At 40.8% G+C, this 19352-nt stretch overlaps 1 long non-coding RNA gene across 1 annotated transcript; it reads right to left on the bottom strand.

Annotated features, from left to right (window-relative positions):
* Nucleotides 1-3666: 3666 nt before the first annotated feature.
* Nucleotides 3667-18674, bottom strand: LOC112843216 (uncharacterized). The gene is made up of 6 exons (XR_003215404.1): nucleotides 18037-18674; nucleotides 17851-17935; nucleotides 15813-15925; nucleotides 15482-15581; nucleotides 9227-9351; nucleotides 3667-3925 (listed from the first exon to the last, which is right to left on the bottom strand). It is a non-coding gene; the product is annotated as an uncharacterized LOC112843216 (long non-coding RNA).
* Nucleotides 18675-19352: the final 678 nt, after the last annotated feature.

The following is a 19352-nucleotide window of genomic DNA, read 5'->3' as shown; positions in this document are numbered from 1 at the left end:
TGCGGCAGAGCTATGTAATCAGAAGTTTAAAGGTGAACTCAATAAGGGTAAAAAACCCCTGCAGTTCCTCTAATGACCAGTTGAGGCTGGGAAATCAATCCCAATAACCTCCCATGTTAAAATGTCTAACTAAACAGCACCAAAAGACAAGTTTACAGTGTGATACAAATACAGTTTTAGCCTCTGCGGATGGTTTGCCCTTTCATAAAAATGGTATCATGGCTGAATTTTTTTTATAGCTATACTTACATTACTTACATACTGGCATGTCTTAAAGTTGTGCTATTTTAGGGTGACCATATTTTGATTTCCAAAAAAGAGGACACTTAGCTCAGTCATGAAGAACTTGCTTAAAGAAACATAGTTAGCATATTTAAACGATGCCTTCTCTGTGCGGTTAATGAATTGTGAAATAAAATATGTCATATAGGCTTTTACAAGTCAACAAGTGCAAAAAAAACCCAAACTTAAAAACCTCTGGAATTAAATAATGGTACAGAAATAATGTCTCATCTGCATAAGAACAATTACCAGTACTGGGTCGGTATGAGGGCTGGACTGGGACAAAAAATTGACCAGGGCATTTTGACTAGAGACCGGCCCACCAGGTAATATAGGAAAAGCCATAAAGCCTTTGAATGAAAACAAACACTGTTGTGACAGTGATGTACAGTCTTGTTGGTATATGTATGATTTCTATACATTTTACATCAGATGAAAACTTTGGTTGTAAGATTCAGATAATTATTTATTAAAAGTGAGACATTTTAAATGAGAATAAGAAAGAAAAGTATTTCTTTGTGCCCCCCTTTCCCTGTTAATGCCCTACCTGCCCCCCTGGGAAAACTTTGCTAGACCCGCCCCTGCACAGTTACCAGCTGTCAGCTACTTAGAAAAGGATCCTGGTGTTATTTGTCTCTCAGAAACAGTTCATAACTTCACTTCAACTCATTCATGTCACCTAAAAGGTAAACCTGTTTCTACATCACCTGTTCAGCTCTGATGACTCAGTAAGGACATCTCCTGGTTTCATCTTCATGTTTCCCTCTCACCACATATCCAAACCGACAAACAGTAACATCACAGCACCCACCCAGCTGTATAGAAACTCCGTCATGCTAGCTAGTACGCAGTACGAGTTATTGTAACTGACTGTAAAAAGTCAGCACAACGAAAATAAACTCCACCTAAACTTGGTTTATATCTGACCCAGATAGACTGCAGGTCATAACTTCTAACCTGAAGTTCAGTTCACCTGACACTCGGACCGGGCGGCCCACCGGGCAAATGCCTGGTATGCCCGATGGCCAGTCCCGCTATGTTCGGTACGAGGGAAATTTCTTTTGCAGTTCATCTGAAAAGATGCACTTGCGCTTTGGGATGATTTAAACATCATTAGGCGCGTTGCTGCGCGCTGTCAGTCCCGTCTGTGAGTCCTCTGTCGGAATACAGGAAAACCCGGACATTTTTATCAATCTCGAAAATCCCCCCGGACGCCCCGGACAGAACGTGAAAAGTGGACATGTCCGGGGAAAAGAGGACGATTGGTCACCCTAGCTATTTCCAGTTACTAAAGTGGACTTACAGCTGTGTTTGTACTTTTTGGGGCATGTACTGAATTTAATTAAATTACAAATGAGATGGCTTGTTTTGTGGTAAAGACCATGCAGGAAGTTTGTGCTCCAGCTTTGGTGAGAGAAATTTAACAGCTTACGATTCAACTTGCTAACCAAGCTTGCTAGCATTAGCTGATTGCTGTTACTGCTTCTGGTTGCAAAAGGCAACATATATACTATACTTCTCTATCAATATTCTTAAAGTAAACATCAAATCTGTGGTGCTCTTTCTCAGCATGAAACCATACTGTTGTCACCTGATCATCACCTCTCTTCTTAGCCTAGCTTCAGCAGCTCTTTCCCATAGCTTCATGGTATGGCTCATCAGCTTTATCCCTCTGTAGTTACAATAGAGGGATAAAACTTTATCTTGAAAAACAGTTATAGTGCACTTCATCTCGATTCCTCTCCAACATTGTGTTAAACAATCAGTTTAAAAAGTCCACAGCTCTCTTTCCTGGTCATCTCCATACATCCACAGGTACGTCATATCCTCTTCAATTCCTGATTCATCGACTTACCTCCATCCATACCTCTCCTACCCCTCTCTCATTTTTTTCATTGGTCAGCCTCTCAACGTACTCCTTCCACCATCTCAACACACTTCCCTTGTTAGCATGTTTCCATAAGGCACATTCCCACACTCCCAATAAAGGCACTTGTTCACCGTGTAATTAAACAAGCCACAGTATGAAACATGGATCTAATCAACTGAAGTATACTGTGTATAATACCTACCCAATCTATTATTTTTTTACATGACATGTCCTCCACTCATCTAAAGGGCACAAGTATATCAGAGACCTTACTACTGGTTCAGTTGTCATTACATTTAATTTCTCTCTAAAGTGAAATAAAAACATTAACTTTTCATCAAAAACCCAGAAGATCCCGCCCCCCCCCCAAAAGGATAACAATGCATTAGCTGTTACTAATAAGTAATCACATTAGCGTAAAGCATAAAGGATGTGGCTAAAGGATGGATCACAATTGTGCAACATTACTCTGCTCAACAGAGTAACTGACATGTATTTATATGGAAATGTTGCCGATCATATCTCAAAGCAGACAGGCAGTGCTGAAAGGTGCTTTTAGCCAAACACGACACACGTCTGTGTTAGCCTCTGTCATTTTTTATCCTGCCTTCTTAATTCATTCATTGCTTTCTCCCTGCATTTGTTTCTCCTTCCTTTCTTCCTACACAGCAAGCTTCAACAGCAATTCCCCTGGTCTTCCATCTATGATGGATAATGCAGAACAACTGGAGAAAAAATCCAAAAGAGCTTTCAGCAATCTTTCCTGGTGCGTGTGTGTGCGCGCGTATACAAATGTGCAATTTTGACAGAGGGTAAATTATTTTTCTGCCAATATTTGGAATTGTGCTACTTGTTATTGAGTCTCTGCAGATGGTTGGCAAAGTCTCCAAAGCATTTTATTAAATACTATGTCTTCACTCGTGGTGCTTTGTTTTGTTTGTGTGCGTTTGATGTGAGGGCAGCTCCTGCAGGAATAAAAGCACACTAAGCCTCTGTTTCTTGACCGGTGTGTCAAAGGCCAAGCAGCACCACGGAGCAGTGAGCTTAGGTCAGATGTGTTAAGGAAATCAAATCTCAGTCAGTTACAAGGGGCTGAGGTCGAAATCATGTTTATTTAGACTCCCCTTTCAGCTATTTTTTAATGGTTTTTCAGCTCTGATAGAGAAACGTTTGAACCCTTTAAGTTATTTTGAGAGGGCAAAGAGTTATTCAGCGCTGACATTCTAATCATCATCAACCTTTCTAAAAATTACACAACCTGACCTTACTGAGCTCCTTGCTTCTTGCAATCAGTAATTTGGTGTGACTTGGAGCTTTACTGTTATACATGCTGAAATTGCATCTTCACCAACGCAAGCTTGCTGTACTCAGCTTTCCATCTGCAAAGCTACAACAGCACTCAGTGGCAGAATCCATGGAACTTGACAACACTGACATATGGTTATTCTTCCAGACATAGTCGGGAAATTGATTTCTCATAGATCCCCGAATTGAAGCGACAAGGGGGACAAATAAAGGTTTTTTGTGTTGTTTATTGAAACAATTGTCTTGATTTTACAGTTATGACAGATGCATTGTGGCTTCTTCGTGGCTGCAAATAGTCACAAGGCTCTGCTGAGAGAAGAAATGGGCTGTGAAGACAAACCTGTCCAAAAGTGAATGAACAAAAAACTATTGCAGAAACATTATTGATAGTCTCATCAAACTCCACTAGAAGATATCCACTGCTCTGTAGCCACATCAGTAATGCCCCTGGGCAGTGATGTTGAAGCCCTGTGTTAATGAGAGGAGTTCAGTTCAATTCAGTTTTATTTATATAGCGCCAAATCACAACAGCGGTCACCTCAAGGTGCTTTATATTGTGAGGTAAAGACCCTACAAACTCCAACAATCAAGCCTGCCATGAGCAACCACTAGATGACAGTGGGAAGGAAAAACTCCCTTTTAACAGGAAGAAACCTCCGGCAGAGCCAGGCTCAGGGAGAGAAGCCATCTGTTGTGACTGGTTGGAGGTGAGAGAAGGAACACAGGACAAAAGACACATTTTGGAAGAGAGCCAGGGATGAATAATAATTAATGATTAAACACATGGTGAGTGACAAAGAAACACAGTGCATCATGGGAAGTCCCCAAAAGCTGAGGCCTATTGTAGCGCAACAAAGAAAGGATTCAGAGTGACATGGCCCAGCCCTAACTGTAAGCTTAATCAAACAGGAAAGTTTTAAGCCTAATCTTAAAAGTAGAAAGGGTGTCTGTGTCCAAAATCCAAACTGGGAGCTGGTTGCACAGAAGAGAGGCCTGAAAGCTGAAGGCTCTGCCTCCCAGTCTACTTTTAAATATTCTAGGAAATACGAGTAAACCGGCAATCTGAGAGCGTCGTACTCTACTGGGCTGATATGAGGTTGTTGACATAAGATGGGGCCAGATTATTCAGGAGGAGTGAGAGGCAGTCCTTTTTTTCAGTGGTCACCTGGGCACCAAAATAACCTTAAACAGCATTCTTCCCCACAAGTTATTCTTATACACATGCACAGAGATTGATTACTACTTCGTCAAGGTAGGGTACACAGCTCTAGCTCATCCCATGTTAATTCATGTTATAGATGCAATAAGAGAAGAATAACAAGAAATAAGTACACTCAGTTACATGACTACAAATGTAACAACTGCGTCACTGTCTGAATCGTATTTCCCAGGCAGGTCTGCTGATGGGCTCTTTGTCACCTTAAGCATTTTGGACTATATCCAGGCAGTTCTATTTATATGAGTGCTATGTATGTCTCTTACACAGTGCTGCGCCTCAAGGAGTGCCAAGTGTCAAGTAGTGCCTCTCATGTGCCAACCTACGAGTAGAGATTTTAACATTTCAACCCTCGACCAGATAACACTGAATCTTCAGTTCTGCTTCACAGCTCGGTAGCTAAAGCACCGGATCCACTGTAGAGAAAAAAGCTTCCCAAGCATGTTGCTGACCCACTGACCTACAAATGGTACTTCAATTCATAACAAAAGTACCCAACTAGATGTAGTACCGTAGTAGAAATAAAACTCTGTAAACGGCATCATTACATTGTTATTCTTAATTATACCTCCTTTGTGTGAATGTTTACTCGTGCTAGCTATCGCTAACAAACTTATTCAAATCCAAATGACGCTATTAACCCATGTGTCTAAAATCTAATTGCATATACATTAAGTGGAGTGAATATTGTGTTAAATCAGCCGCAGTCAGGGAGCAGCAAAGGCGTTCATCGGCTTCTACCATCTCCAAAACTGTCTAAAAGAAATAAAAGGAGAGATAGGAAAGAAGTCTGAAAGCCTGTTTTTGAAAAGACTGAACACTCGGCTTTATCTGGAAAAGGTGTGGAATCGCACTGATTGACAACCCAGATGTCCCCTCTGGCTCCCCCACGGAACAGCAGGCACACAGCTGAGCTTAAGGAAGCAGGAATGTGAGGAGAAATGAGAAAAGCCTCGGCCTATCTCCTTCTGGCCGGGTGGCTCTGCACTGCTCTGCTCTCGCTCTCTCCCGCACTCGCTCTTCTTTCTTTATTTAAAAGAAACACATGTAGTGTCGGGGCGTCCAAGTATGAAATTCAATTCTCATCCCCCAAACGGTGTTTTTATTAAAGCCTTTACTATCACGGCGAGCAGGCGGGCCTGGCCAGCTCAGCTTGGCTCGGCTCAGCTGTGTAAGTATGTACTGTACAAGGAGGGAGGGAGGGGACCGAGCACATTAGGAAAAGAAAGTGCAGGATGGAGGACGAGAGACAGAGTCTGTGAGGAAAATAGAGAGTGTGAACAGTGTGAACGAGGCAGCGAAGGATTGGGGCAGTCAGCAGCGGGGCGACAGAGGGGCTTAATTTGCCCAAAAGGCAGCTCAGCCTCTTGTGCAATTTAACCAGGACGTGCTTGACTTGAGCTTGGGTTAGCGCCCCGGCACGGCCCAGTGCACAGAATCAATTGCACATTGGACGGAGAATTATGCTGCAGTCTTGTTTGCACTGTGTATATTATTTTTCATCACTGTAATAACAATGCCCTCAATTATGACACAGAAGCAGCAAAGCAGTCATCGGAAGCTGTGTTCTGACTTTGAGAGTTTTACAGCATCGACTGACTTGACAGTTATTCTTTGTTTATGTAACTAATTAGATTATTTTGCGCATGAATGTTTTTTTACAGCAGAGAAAAGGAAAAATAGCCTTTGTTTCTACTCGAGCAGGACCCATTTCTTGTGCTCTGCTCATATCAAACTTTTTATGTTGTAATGAAACAGCATTTCTGATTGTGCCAGTGCACAGCACAAGATAACTAAACCAAAACCACCACTGGGACTTACCCTATTTATAACTAGGAGTGAAGGCTAATCACACATTTGTTTCCCACTTTGGACTGAAACAACTTATTGACAGCTATTGAACAGATTGCTGTGAAATTCCGTACAGACATCTTCCCCATAAGTTGAATTTTAACACCTTTAGAGGCCCCTTTGTTTTCCATCACCCATTAGGCGTAACGTGACCACTGAGAGGTGAAAGTGAATAACACTGATTATCTCCTTATCATGGCACCTGTTAGTGGGTGAGATATATTAGGGAACAAGTAAACATTTTGTCCTCAAAGTTGATGTGTTAGAAGCAGGAAAAATGGGCACGTGCAAGGAAGTGAGCAAGTGTGACATGGGCCAAATTGTGATGGCTAGATGACTGGGTCAGGGCATTGCCAAAATTGCAGCTCTTGTGGGCTGTTCCCGGTCTGCAGCGGTCAGTATGTATCAAAAGTGACAACTGTTTGCAGACAAGTGGAAACTATTGGTAACCGCTGCTAACGATAAAAGCAATCACAAGAAGGTTTTTGGTGTAGCACCCTCTTTGTAACTGATTTCACCCAGTGACTGCCAGCAACCTTCAACCACTCGCCAAGCTGTTGGGGAGTACACATTTTTCCCTAGCAACCGGCAGTTGCCAAGGAGTTGCTGACTTGTCTCTAGTCCTGTGGCCTGTGTAGATCCTGCAGACCAGACTACAGTGCTATATTGCTCACACTGGAAGCAGTCCAGAGAAATCATTTCAACATACAATGAGCCAAAATGTACTCGTAATCAAACTTCATTGATATTTTTTATATATATATTATAAAAACAGGCATTCAGCAGTCTGTAGTTTAATTTTATATTAAAAAACTATTTTCTTTTTATATTAATATAACAAAGGGTCTAACTGGACCACTGTTGTATTTTATGTGGCAATAAAGTCAACACATGTCCACATATGCTGCAATTTTAGCAGTATTACTATGATCAGATTTTTTGTTAAACTGTGTTTGAGAGGTAAATGTAGCTTCGTAGAAACCAATTAGAGTGTATTTTTTAGACTACCTAATTGTGCAGAATTATGTTTCCAAAGGTTTTTACCTGAATAACATTTTTAGTGCATTTATTTAAACCGTACCAAATCTGCTTTAATGCTTTTTTGAAAGCTGCCTTTAAAATAGTTGTGAGATGCAATAAACATTAAAATATTGGTATAATTATGTATTGTGCATTTATATTTTTGCAAATCAGGTTTACACCTTCTTTTCAAACTGCATCAGTTTTAATCAAAGTCTATTTCAGTGTTTGGTTTCAGGCCCAACATAAGAAAAAATAAATAAATCAGACTTGCCCAATACTCAGTCAGAGTTTGATCTACTATAAATCTCCCCCTTCTATTTCCTGACAGTAAATACACAGTTGGGGTCAGCTGACCCTGTCTGTGCCTCAGAGAAAACAACGCATTATGGCTAAACTATTCTGACAGGCCTGCCCTTTTAACACATGAGGAAGATGAAGAGGAGAAGAAAAAATGGTGTTGAATGGGTGGCTGGTTTATGGTTGGTAGTGGAGGGAGCCGTGTGATGGTGTGGGGGTCATAGTGGAACAATGCTAACAAGCAAGCAGCCAGAAGAGAATGGGAGGAGACAACGATGGAGTGTCATGGTTGGCATCAAGGTTACAAACGGGGGCCTATCAGCAAAGGTGTCTGAATGGCTGGTTGGTTGGCTGATTACGTGGGAGGCTCTGCCATTGGTTGCTGAATTTCAGGCCTACATGTTGCATAGCTGACTGACTGGATTTCTCACCAACAGGCTGGCTTGTTGATTCGGTAGCCAGCTGCATGGCGGTCTGACTGGCTGACAGGGCTCTTGACAGGCGCAAAGGTTGGCTGGCTATCTCTGTGGATGGTTAGTTGGCTGTCGGTGCATTCATTATTCATCTTCTGTTTCTGATGATGTGGGTCAAGCTTAGTTCTAGCCAGCTGGGGCTGTAGACACACAGACTCTGCAGCAGGCAAGGTCTTCAGGCTACAGCCTACAGCTACACAGCACAAGCAGCATTATTGTGCAGTATCCTAATATACTGTATTTGCCATGTTTCTCTCTTTCTTTGCTTGAGCCCAGAATGTAGACTCGGCTGCTTTAATCCATGCTGACAGACTACAGCACCAACCCAGATTCATTTTTTGCATTCAAAACGAATAGATTAACATTTTGAGAACAGTTCTTCAGACTTACACTTGCAGTAGTCTGAGAAACTAGTGCAAGGAGCAGTTTGCCTTATGCTTGGATGTAAAAAAAAAAAAATTGAATCTCTGTTCTTAAAAAAATGATAAACAACCTTTTTTTCCCCTTATGATTGGTTTATGAGAGAAAGTAAAACAGCCCTATGAACATGATGGGAACAGTTTATTAAAATTAAGATGTTTATATGCAGCATTTTTATCATGCTGGGGTGTTAAATCTGGTCAGAGTTAGAATATGACGCCCCACATAAACATAATCAGGTCATTGTTGAGTACAAATTAATGTTTGTGTCTCTTGCTACAGCATTTTTGAAAATACTGACTCTTGTCTTGGTCTCTTTCTACTGTTCACGCCAGCCAGTAGAAGGAAATACAAATAGAAAGGATTAATTGACTACACATACACACTGTTATTTATAATGGATTTTTCAGGTGAAGCGCATATGAGTGATTTTTTTCTGGCACAATATACAACCTGGGTACAAATACCTAATGTAAAGATTTCATTTACCTCTGTCTCTGTGTATCCTCATTCCGTGACCTGACTATCCATTCTTGGCAGCACAGAAACTCCCATCCTTCTCTGACATCCCGCATTAATTCCAGATGAAGTGAAGAGTTGGGATGGAGATTTCCCTTGAGGGGAGATGGAGATGCTGTGATTAATATTAGTGAAACGGTGGGCTGGAAAACAAGAAAGGGAGGGGAACTGAAAGAATGATGTTGGAGAAGAAAAAAATGGGAAGGTGAGGAAGCAAGAAGATACAAGATAGGGACAGTATGAACACCAGGTGAATAAAAAGACGGGAAAGTGGAGAAAAGATGAATGTTAACATTTGAAAACATGTCACCAAACACAATACTGTACACCAATTTCAGAATTTTGAAACTTGCGTGCGCTCCATGTGGCATCGTTACGTAACGCTTAAGAATAAAACAAGGGTCTGTGTCTGCATCTACATCAAAAATGGAATTGCTGTTTCTTTGTTGTATCCTCTACAAATCAATTAAGTTGCAATTTATCTCCATTTCTTCTTCTACCTCTGAGTGACGGCATTAGTCATGTCAACGCAACATGTCTCTTTGCAACAGGACACTTGACTCAGCTGGTTGCCAACTGTGTAAAATCTGGTGTATTTTACAGTTAAATTGCATCACTATTATGTCACTGTTTATCTCTTATTTTATGTTTCAAATGTATAAGGATCTGGCTGGACTGAGTGAAAGTAGGATGTGAATTTGTGTTCATGTAGACAGCAACAGATTTGCAGTTTTCACCAATTTGTCACAGTCAATCGTTATATTATCACAAACAGAATGCAACTGCCTACTTGATCCCATTCAATCAGAAATAGATAGCAGACTGACTCCGTCTTATTGCTTATTGTTTTATCGCTGTCTTAGCGCACCGAAGTCACTCTGAGTGATCCTAACACTGGTCCCCGTCTTTGAAGCAACAGTTTCAGAGGAATGAAACTGCGAATTCATTGCATGGTGACAATAATTCAGTTTATCCACAGTCTCCAAACACTGTTTTCCCAAGTGTGACTGGAGCATTACAGAGTGAACAAGAGGCAGTTATCAAATAATCAGTTTAATTAAGCAAAAAAACCTAAATGAAATTGTTTATAACCTGCATCCCATCCTGTGGGATGTAAAAGCTTTAAAAGGCCTACGAATTCTCAAGTTATGGCCAAAAAAAGTCCCTGAAGGTAAGCGTGAACTTAACCTTTGACTAAGAAAATCTAATTAGTTTGAAACCATGTTAGCCTTTTACTAAATGTAAAAAAAAATCACTCATAGCACATTATTTGATTTTAAATTAAAAATAATTGTTACCAGTTTAGAATATATTTTTGCTATAATTCTTTGCAGGCAGCATTACCACAACACGATTTTAAAGCCAGCAGTTTACTTGGTAGGAGCGTGTCTGAAGTAAGGTCCTGGACATGCCTGTCAGTGTGAGAGTGCTCCGTCTCCCCTGTCTGCAATCCAGCTCCAGGAAAATGCCAGGTTGAGTTTTCAGCCTGAGTGCATGGGATGTGCACGGTGAAACCATCAGTGTCAGCAGAGTACAGTACCTGAAGCAGCCCCAGACACAACGCTGACAGGCTGGAGAGATGTGAAAAGGAATCATCCAGCCAGTCAACCCACAAACATAAAGTGCACATAAATTATATGAAAGATTTTTTACTTTAAACATTTTTTTCCTTTGTTTCTTTTGGTTTTTACCCCACTGGACGGGTGGGTGGGCAGTGTGGACGTGCACGTTTGTGAATGCGATAACTCGAGAACGAGGCGACTTAGGAGTTTGAAATTGATACCATAGGTGTATCTACTAAAAATCCCACTTGAGTTTCAATCTGAGTGACCTCGACCTCAAGGTTTAGGTCAGAGGTCAGCTTTTCTGAAAATCTTGTGAATGCGATAACTCAGAAAAGAAGTCTGCAAGGACTGCAGAACGCAGGAGACAGAAGTTAACATCAGGCAAGCATTTAATGCTGACTAGTCCAAAGATAAACATGGTCCAGTAACAGAAAGCAAATAACCAGGAGACACTACGAAGCACAGAGAAACCAGAGCGAGGAAACACACGGCTATGTGGGGCGATTCGACAAAGGCCAAGAGGAAACTCAGGCAACAAATACAAAAAGTTATGAGGCAACTTGAAACATTTGGGAAACATAACAGGAAGAAATCAGGGATAATGAGAGAAGCGCAGAGGAACTAAAACTAAAGCACAAGAGAGGCTACAGAAAGTTCTGCACAAGGCGAAGGCTAAGAAACAACATGAGACTATCCAAAATCAGTCTAAGGCAGAATACTTTCTCTCTTTCAAGAGTGGGTTAGTAAATTAAAAATGCATCAAGCAGACTAGCAGAGTGCACCCTGCTGTCTGATCTGTTCACATTTATCTATTGATAAATAGACAATTCTCTCACACCAGGCTGATGCGGTATATGGAACCGGGCACACCAGACCAGAGACGAGGCAGAATTAATCGTTTTTCCTTCAACTTTCACCGACTCGTGCTGCTGGTCGTTTAACTGCGAGTCTGTCTGTCGCCATTTGCTGCTCAAGAGGTAGATAACCGAGCTTTTTCCTCAGGTTTCTAATTCTTGTTTCGCGTGTAGAAAAGGTACTTCTCCGCATTTTTCCTCCTCCCCATTACAACTCGTGTCTGACAACAGATTTTGCAGATGTAGTGATTTTCTATCCGTCTGCTGTTCCTCATCTTTGTCCTTGCCTCCAATGCAGTCTGACTTTTACGCCGTCTTTAAACACACTGCACATTCATTTGCTACCTTTTTTTGCTTCCCTTTCCCACCTTATGTACTCCTTAATTCCTTCCTTCCTCTACTTTCTTCCCCCCCGCAGTACTCAGTCTCCTTCTCCCAAAACAATAATAACAAGCTTAGCGATGCAGCTCGCTGACCGGCTCATACGCCAGAAGAAACTGAATCCCACAGCTCAACACCGACAGATAATCCTCCCTGCAAAGCCAGCTTCCCCTTCTGGAACAATGCTCTCATTTACACCAGAGTGACCCTCAACGTAGTGCTGGAAAAGGCTGAGGAGAGGGAAAGATGGAGAACACAGAGACAGACTGTGGAAAATTATTTTTTAAGAGACACCACTGGATTTTGGAAGACTGTGAAAATGACAAAAAACTTTTCACACAACTGGCATTTTTCTCCCAAACTAAAAGAACAAAAAAGGAGCCATAGTTCTAAGACTTAAAATGACTGTCATATCCTTTTGCCAACTCCATCACCCACCGTACAGCGCTTGGACGAGTCAGGTTTAAATTTCACACACACACACACACACGGAAAGCTTCAAATGTGACTCTAGGATACTGGCAACCTCGTGGCACCGTGTTCGTCCTCAACCTCTGATGACTGCCAAGACAAACAACAGCAGCTGTGAGGCCCAAACAAGAGGATGTATTATTAGGCTGCTCTTCAAATACATAGCCACTAGCTGGACTCTGTCAGATCACAGCACAGCACAGATGACCCTGGTGGTGAGGCTGTTCTGAAGGGTTATCAAAGGAAAACGTGTGAAAAACGAAATAAAAGCAAGTGCAAAAATGTTAAGCCAATCCCTCATTCCTTTATGTTTTTAAGGAAAATGGGGAAACATACATGCAAATACAGTATAGAAGGCAAAAACAGAGTCTTTACTGCACCGAACTCTCATAGGCAGCTTTCTCTGAATTAAGTAGTCTTCAGGAAAATTTTGTCTAACATTTTTGTAAATAAATTGAAGTATACAAACTTTATGTTTTTCAAAGGCTCCATGAAAATATCAGTCAGTTTAGTTCAGTAAGTTTGTGAGTAGTATTGTTCTAAAGTTTTGCATTTATTGGACTGGTAACATGGGCCTCCAGGTTACATTAGGATCACAGATATCAATTTATATTTAAGGTGATGATCCTGATTAGATTCACAGATTTTATACCATCTTTATAGTGCTTAGAGACTAGAAATCAGCTCGTGTGACATTAGCACAGATCTTATTGAATTGGCTTTGCTTAATTCACAAAGAGCGTTGAATACCTGAGTAGCAGCAAAAGTCAGCTGATTACAGCCAGAAAACAAAGAAAACTTTGCTTGAGCTCACAAAACAAATTGTTATCTGATTTATTTCCAATTATTTTCCTGTGCTACACAGTCATAGGATTCCCCCACCTTCCAGTAGGTTTTCAGCATTTACTCTCGCCTTCTCTTGTAGATTCTTACCTGAAGCACTAAAGACATCTTCCTCTGAGTGAAGTGAAGGATCTTCTCTCTTTACCTCAGTTCAAACCCACCATCAGAGCTCTTGTCTGGTAAATAAATTATGGCTGCTGTGCTTCCACCTCCTCTGGATGGTAACTTGAAAGAAACAACGTTGCTAGTGTTGCTTTCCTTTTGTAACTTCCAACTTTTGACCCCAAATTGCCAAAGTAATCTGTCTGTTGGTTGCATCATGAATCTTATTTCACAATGTAACTCAGTAGTTTAGTAGTTCATTTATTCTGTGTAGCTCTGCAACTGAAGTTTTTAATAGTATTTCTTTTGTCTTTCATGCTCCTTAAGCACTAACCATCTTGGCTCAGTATTGAAAAATTTGGAACCAATTTTCCATCAGTAGGCGGATTACATTCTCTATGCAGATGGCAACTTTAATGTTTCCTAGCTATCTAACACAGGCAGATGTTATTAGGTATTGATGGTGCACATGTTGTGGCATTGCTTCATGTCTTGTCACGATCAGCGTGGAACATTTTAGTATTTTATATGTCCAGAGCCTCAAGAAGTTTTAATGTTCACCAAATGCAGCAGCTAGCGTTTCAATAACAGTGTAAAAATGCTGCTACTAAGTGCACAAGTTAGCTTGATAGCCTTAGGCTAACACCAAATGTTGAAATTACTTCACATTGTACTATAGAGGTCTACTAACATGAGTACATGTAATAAACTAAGTTAGCACAGAGACTTCTTGGAAGTATAATCATCAAGCACATGTTTGCTAATCACATTTATTGTTGGTATTAACTGAGACAGAGAAGAGCAAGGTTCAAAGTGATGTTGCAGAAAGTGTTTTTTACATGGATGATCTCTGCGGCAGCTGATGGAGGAATCCAAAACGCTTTAAATCAAACTGGATTCAAACACAGTAGTGGCAAATTCCCCTTGAAAATAATAGGAGCACATCTCATCAGCTGGCAGTTTAATGTTCAGCCTACAGAAAAGTTATTTCACTGAAATGCATCCAGGATGACATTACTGTTGGATCAAAACTATACTTCTTATATTCGGCCCTTCTGTGCCTGAAGAGACACCAGGAACGTTGCACTGTAAGGTGGTGAAACACACCATATTACACTTGCTGCGTTCGCGGTCAGTCTTAGTTAGCTTACTGAACTCGTCCATATAATTGTCCAAACATAATGGCTGGAACAGCTCCATCAATGAAACCCTGCTGTTTCCTCTCTACAGGCAGTAGATCTGTCAACACAATATACTCCTCGCCAAGAGTGTAGAACATAGATCATAACCTGGATGTTTATGGCTTGTATTAGTGTAATTAGGTAATTTTGCACACATGGGATGATGTCATGACTTTTGGATGGCCCGTTCATGGTTTCTTTTAAATGAAGATCATACGTTAGCTCAATAAAGAAGATGATCTGTAATCATTCATCTCTCTGCGTTCCTGGGTTTTCAAGCTGCTAGTCTATTCTTTATATCACTTATGCTGTCAAACTCAATACTGAGATCATTACTCTGATACAATCATGTTCTTGCCCACCTTCTGCGAGCCAGTCGGCCTCTGTTCTGTTTGTTTTAAATCTGAATGCGCTTGTCGTTCTACCTTTGAGTCATCCATGCAACCCGCCACCTCATGTCACTCAGAGCCTCATACAAGCCTCCATCTTCATCTTCCTAACCAACAGCATCTAGACTCAGGGGGTCTCAGTCCTGATTCCTGCCATTTGTTGAAATTCCATTCTATGCATTGCTAAGTAGCTTATCAATTAAATTTTGTGTTTCAATAAATCAACTGAAATCCTTCCAAATGATCTCTCTTTAATGAAACGAATTTAGACGTGCATCATAAAACAGCATGTCAGTGCGAATCGCTTGTAGAAAGGTCTGAAGGTCAGGATTCAGACATGCATTGACCTCGGCATTAGCAGAATATCGAGCCAACAGCAGCATCATAAAGGTGCACTTAGCAGCTAAATATGTGAAACAAATGTAGAATGAGTACTTACTAGTGTCGCGCGCTGCTTTGATGCTGAAATGAACCGCTGTTTGTGTAGTTTGTGGCTCAGCAGGTCACTCGCTCACAAAGACTTGTGTGTTTTAGCAGACCTGAAAAACATTTGGATTTCTAGCTGTTTCTGCTTGCAGAACCTGTGAAGGGCTATAGATTTTTGTTTATCATTAGTCACTGTCTTATTAAGCTGTGTGTTGTTTTTCTTCACCCAGTGGTTGACTTTTAACAGTAGATCACAAGCAATTACAAAATGTCTTATCTCTTTGCTGACCTTCAGGGGTGTTCATGAAAGTGTTATCTTATTAAAATAGATGAACACTTCTTACCTTACAAGCAAGACAAGGCTTCCAGGAGAGCTCATTTCAGGACTCATCTGGTTCTTATTTGCGTAGACTGAGGAGACTTTCATTTTTCACCAAGGCTGTCCATGCTACTACAGCTTTAATGAAGCACAGAAAAATCATTAGTTCTCAACAAGTTGTAGAAAAAAGCGAGTTCTTTCAGAATCAAAGACTATTGCATGCAACATTTGCAATAAAAGAATTCAATTTAAATAAACTATGCTCCACAGTCAAATGTGGTGAATTCATGTAGAATCAGGGGAGAAATAAAACAAATTGAAAATCAGATCATGCTCTAAACCGATACAGGAACATGTTCATGTTTAATTCATCATCATCATCTTCATCTAAAGGGGACATTTGTTGAATATGTTGTCACGACCTGTCCTAAAGGCGTCTTTCAAATGATCTGATCACAGTCTGTCCACCTGGCTTGTTTTCTGCGTAAAACTAATATATACCCACAACTGCATATATAAGGTACACACAGCTGGGGCAGTGCAGTTAGGCCAAAATAATAAACATCTTTTCTCAAACATCTTAATAAACATCTTTTGTTGCACTGTCATGTCAACAGAACATCGCTTTCACATCTTCGCTAACTTCAGGACACTTTTTGGAAGAAAAATAGAAAATATTAAAAAGAAAGGGGAAAAAATCCGCACAAAACTCAACAAACTGTCCTGATCATTTGCTTCTTCGTGAACGCCGTTTGTCCTAAATCCAGAGTATTTGCTTTGAGGATCTGCTTTGAGGAACAACTTCACCTTTTCCTGTGCCACAGATTTAAACCAGTCAAACCTCAGGCATCTGTGCGTGGAAGTTTTTTTAATAGCGTCTTTGTCTTTCCCTGATGATGTTTAAGGTTCTTAAGAGGGGAATTTGTTCCTTAAATTCTTTTTTCTTTTTTCCAATTGGATGCATCAATTTCCCAAAACTTTTATTATCCTATAAGCCTTGATAAATTTGTACTTGTGGACATTATATCAAATTTTCACACAGCGTTTTATTCTTTACTTACTCTCAGACTGTTAAACACCATCTGGGCTGCAACTGAAAGGGCAAAGCTTAAACTATCTTATACACATCTCAACAATCAAACTGTGTCCTACTGATAGAGCTGTAATACTGATAAGTCTATTAAGTCAGCATCTTTGCTGGGTTAAAGTAGCTCTTTTCCAGTCATACTGGCCAAAGTGCTTTTAATATTATGCTAGAGTACAGTGCACTGGTGGTGAAGAGAGTGGCTGTTCTGCTAGGGACCCAGCTAAAAAAAGGTATTTATGAGTCATGTCCTTACTAGTTGGATTTAGTTTTTGATTTGGATCTTTAAGTTGGATATTATCAAGGTTTTTACTTTGTTTTTTTCTTGTTTGATCCATTTCCTTCCTTAACTTTTTCTTCTGTTTTGGCCAAAATAAATCCAGATAAGCTGCAAATATGCCACCACTGTAAAGGAAAAGGGGGAATGAAAAGAAACTTGGACTGCTGAACACTTTAAAGGACCTCAGTTTCTGCCTTCACTATACAGCCATCACTCACACACTTGTGTCAGACGAGAGTCATCCCTCTAACCGAGGAACGCAGCTTACTCATAGGCTTGCAAGACCATAATTTATAAAGTGAACATCATGCTTGAAACTTGAAATCAGTTTTTGAGCCTGAAATCTCATCGGCAAAGTCTTTACTAAGGTCACAGAGCAAAGGATCCAAGAGAATCTAGTTCTCAGATTTTATTAAGGGAAAAATTAAGGGAAAGAAACTTACCTGATCCTATATGAAAAGAGCAATTGCTTCTCGTTTGTTAAATCATGAATTAACTGTGATTAACCACATTTTTTGGAAAGCTGAGTTCAACTTCACTAGTCACACATAGATCTGCCAAACATGGTGAATCAAGAAATCATCTGAACAGAACAAGTCTGTAGGTTCTGCAGACCTCAGTTTAGGCCAGTGTTCATGATTCAACCATAACAAAAAGATCTGGGACAGCAATGAGCATTCCCATGAGTGGCAAGCCTACCGAAATTATTCCAAGAGCAACGATGACTCATCCAGGAGGTCTCCAAAAAACCAAACAGTATCCTGAAGACATTGGGGAAAATATTCTGTGGATGGATCAGACAAAAGTTTAACTTTTTGGAAGGTCTCAGTTACATCTGGCATAAACTAACAGCATTTTATAAAAAGAGCATCATACTATACCAACAGTCAAACATGGTGGTGGTGATGTGATGTTCTGGGGCTGCTTTGACGCTTCAGGACATGAAGGACTTGCCGTAACTGAAGGAGCCATAAATTGTGCTCTCAGAAAATGTAAATGTCTGGCCATCAGTTTTTGTCCTGAAGCTCAGCGCACTTGGGATCCGAAAGACATGCTGATTGAAGACAAACAACAGCAAGTGGCCTAGTTCATTTCTGAACTTAAATCCAATTAAGATGCTTTGCATGACCTAAAACAGGCCATGTGTGCTCAAAAACCCTCAATTACACTGATGGTAACATTATAAAATGAGCTACCTTTAAAAGCTGAAACAAAGGTTAGCTTTATAAGCAGCTGTTTGCTTATCTGTGTAAGCATTAAACCTTCTTTTGTCTTTTTCATCTTTTTGTGTTTTGCTGCTCAAGGTAGTGATTTCCTACAGCTTTAGCTATCACTCTGTCAACAAGAGCACTGAATGGGCCATGCTACTTCTTTTCTCATGTTGGACTGATGGCAGAGCGGTCGCTACAGTGACGTGTTGTTTCTTAAGGTATAGAAACCAGCTACTACAGGACAAGCTAGCTGGTTAGCTGATTAATTCAGTGTCTGCAACACATAGTAGAATGTCTCTGACACAAGACGTAAAAGTTTTTAAATATAAGTGGTTCCTTTAAATCTGTGTGGATTCATACCAAAGCACATCTGACTGTAGTGTGGACACAACTCCCCCCATCCGTCAAGTGATGTTCTCATCTTTTCTTTTCTGTACCTGCAGCAACTGACTCCATTAGGCTAAGGGTCTCTCTCTCTCACTCTCTCTCTCACACACACACACACACACACACACACACACAGGGCTTTGACAGAGTGAGTCACAGGGATGGCCTCTGTGTGTCAATCAAACCTCCATTAGTGGCTACTTGGCTGGGTGGCTTAGGGTCCACTCCTGTGGATGTGGATGGGAGATGACAGCACTGTCTTTCTTCCTCAATACACACATCCATCGCTTTGTATGTGTGTATGTGTTTGTGTGAGCGTGTTATAAACCTTGCCATGACCACACATACCATACTGAACACACCAAGCACAAAGCCAAAGTCACACGTGTGACGCACCTGTAACAGTTTGTCTCATTTTTCTCACTTCTGTTTGTCCATGAGGGTGAACACACGATGTTGCCCCCTCAGAGTCAAGCAGAATTTAAATTTCGTGTAAAACTCTGATCTTGTTTTTTGAACTCTCTTGCAAGCACTGGGCATGCATGTGTGCGCCTCGTGCCCCCCGCCCTGAAGGCAGGTCGTTATGAATCACATCAGAGCAAA

Source organism: Oreochromis niloticus, linkage group LG20 (assembly GCF_001858045.2).
Source record: "Oreochromis niloticus isolate F11D_XX linkage group LG20, O_niloticus_UMD_NMBU, whole genome shotgun sequence".
NCBI classification, from domain to species: Eukaryota; Metazoa; Chordata; class Actinopteri; order Cichliformes; family Cichlidae; genus Oreochromis; species Oreochromis niloticus.
Note: the sequence above shows the minus strand (reverse complement) of the source record. Positions and strands in the feature narration are given on the sequence as shown.